The sequence below is a fragment of the Triticum aestivum genome, chromosome 3B (genome assembly GCF_018294505.1).
Source record: "Triticum aestivum cultivar Chinese Spring chromosome 3B, IWGSC CS RefSeq v2.1, whole genome shotgun sequence".
Classification (NCBI taxonomy): Eukaryota; Viridiplantae; Streptophyta; class Magnoliopsida; order Poales; family Poaceae; genus Triticum; species Triticum aestivum.
The window spans coordinates 20,658,867-20,661,277 of NC_057801.1; the positions used below are offsets into that span (position 1 = coordinate 20,658,867).

A 2,411-nucleotide genomic window follows, 5' to 3' on the forward strand; every position below is an offset into this window, starting at 1 on the left:
CCTGGTAAATTAATTGGTCGGCACACATTGCTTGCTAGAATTGCAATTTGCTAACAAATGATTGCCCAAAGGTCCACCCCTTTGGCACAATGTCGTTGAACACAAGCGTGTGTCCATCAGTGTTGGTTAGTCTGAAGGAGAGCATCTTTCCGCTAAGGTTCGCCAACGAGTGCCAGTTAGCACCCCAATTTCGTGCCATAGGCATCCAGTCTTCAGAATCATTGCTCTTGACATCCATGGACTCGATGGAGCCTGTTGCAGCAACATTGCTCACAAGCACAAGATTGAAGTAATCCTGACCGTTGATTTTGAACCTCACGCCGCCCCGCTTCACGCACGGAACCCTGGTTGTTTATGGTAGTGGCATAGAACGAGTTGATGTTATGTGGCTCCGGTGACATTGGGCTAATTTATGAACTTATAAGAGGCGCATATATACCTCTGGTACATTACGGGGATGATGCCACCTTTATAAACACCGATTTTCTCCCAGGCCGGCTGGGCCATGTCGAAGTGCGGCCTTGGCGTGTTGCACCAGCCGCCATTATCATTGGGGAGGGCGTCATTCGGTGGGCAAAAGTTAGTGGCCGTCACGGTCACCGTCACGCCAGGCTTACAAAACAACGGGTCCGCGCGCTTGCGATCACAGGCGATCTTGTAACACTGCCCGCACGCGGCGCCGTTGTTGAATAGCACGGTGCTCAAAGCCGCCGTGCGTGTCCCGTATCCTTCAGAGAAGAGGTTGCCATACCCGCATGCGCCACCTGTAATATATAATATCCATCGCAAGGTTTAATAGACAGAAGAACAAGATGAAGCGGGCATGCACACACAAGATATATGTAGTTGTGTGACTTGAATGATTACCCATTGTGTCGGAGGCGTCAGCGTCGCCGTAGAAACGTCGCATGCGCCTTCTGCCATACAAACGGTTGTGGGGATGGAGTATTTGTGGTGTCCGCAGCCACAGACAGCAGCGCACAGCTGACCGCCAGCAGCAGCACCACAACAACTCGAGCTGGAGCCATATCTATGGCTGTGTGCCCTCGAAACTTCACAGCTATGATATATGTAGCAGATCAGTGATGAGTACTGGAGCGCGCAAGCCGATGAGTACTGTCTATATTGATTTGTGGGTGATGGTTGTGTGGTGATGTGGTGCTCATAATCTCATCATCGTTTGTTTATATAGTCTTCACATGCGGTTGATTCATTCTTACGTCAGAAGGCCACCCTGATTAGTGAATGAAGCAGCTAGCGTGCAAATGTGCCTGGCCGTGCAGCCATGCAATGGCTTGAGGGCCAATCCAGAGATATATTTATGTACGCGCAGACACATTCCTTGAATCTTACTACGAGTGATCGTGTGCTACACTTGGTCCTCAACGTCGGCGCCGCACATCGATCGGCGGTGTGTGATGATTAGGTCGTGAAGAAATCTTAAGTTGTTAGTAACGTACATCCATATGCATAGATCCTTTGAACCCGTCCATTTTAATGTATGGTCGTCAAGAAATTGAATTTACGTCGGTTTCTTCATGGGAAGTAGCATGACGTTAGGTCTGGTGGATCGTTCAAGAATGTTTAAAATATTCATAAATTCAGAAAAGTTGCACAGATTTAAAGAGATGTTCTCAAGATTTAAATGTAGATGTATTACAAAAAAAATGTTCGCAGGTTTTTTTTTAAAATCTGTGATTAAGAAGTGACCGTGAATTTTAAAAAATATCATAATTTTTTTAAAGCAAAAAGGAACTAAAAAACTATGTGCATAGTTGTTAAAAAACTAAAAACAAATTTAAGAAAACCGATGGAAGGCACTGCTCGCTTGATTGTGTGCTACTTAGTGTTAAGAATAATCTTAATTAGTGTTTGAAAATGATTCCCCTTTAGAGTCGGCGTTGTGCATGAAACAGCAGGAGGAACCCATGCGATTATTATATTGGAGGTCACAGAGCGAGCAGGTGTAATTTACCATTGTGCATGCAGAGAGAAGAGGTAATCATGATTCAGATAGATTAGCAAATTAAGTATGTTCTAGAACTTGGTGTTGGACGCTTTGTTGGGCTTGGTATTCCTTGTTATTGTAAGTTGTCATATCAACATTCCATTTGATGTATAAAACTCAGCAGAGTTTTCCCTCACAAAAAAGTAGAATGAAGACTATCATTAGGGAGAAAGGGGTATAGTTAAAATCAGGGGGAGGGAGATTAGTGGGGAAGAGGACATGTCAATCTCTTACAAAAGAACCTGTAAGAGAATCGCTAACCGATTCCCTATAATTCACAAATGGACGAGCATCCTTTAGTGGAGTATATTCGCTCCTCTAAAAAGGTGTCGCTTCTAACCAAAGTCCTAAACTGAACTCCTTAAAAAAACTGAACGCAAATTTGATTCAAACAACTACATCA

The 2,411-nt window shown here is 44.3% G+C and overlaps 1 pseudogene; it reads right to left on the reverse strand.

Moving 5' to 3' along the window:
* Positions 1-6: 6 nt before the first annotated feature.
* Positions 7-1,028, reverse strand: LOC123064425 (expansin-A24-like; annotated as a pseudogene).
* Positions 1,029-2,411: the final 1,383 nt, after the last annotated feature.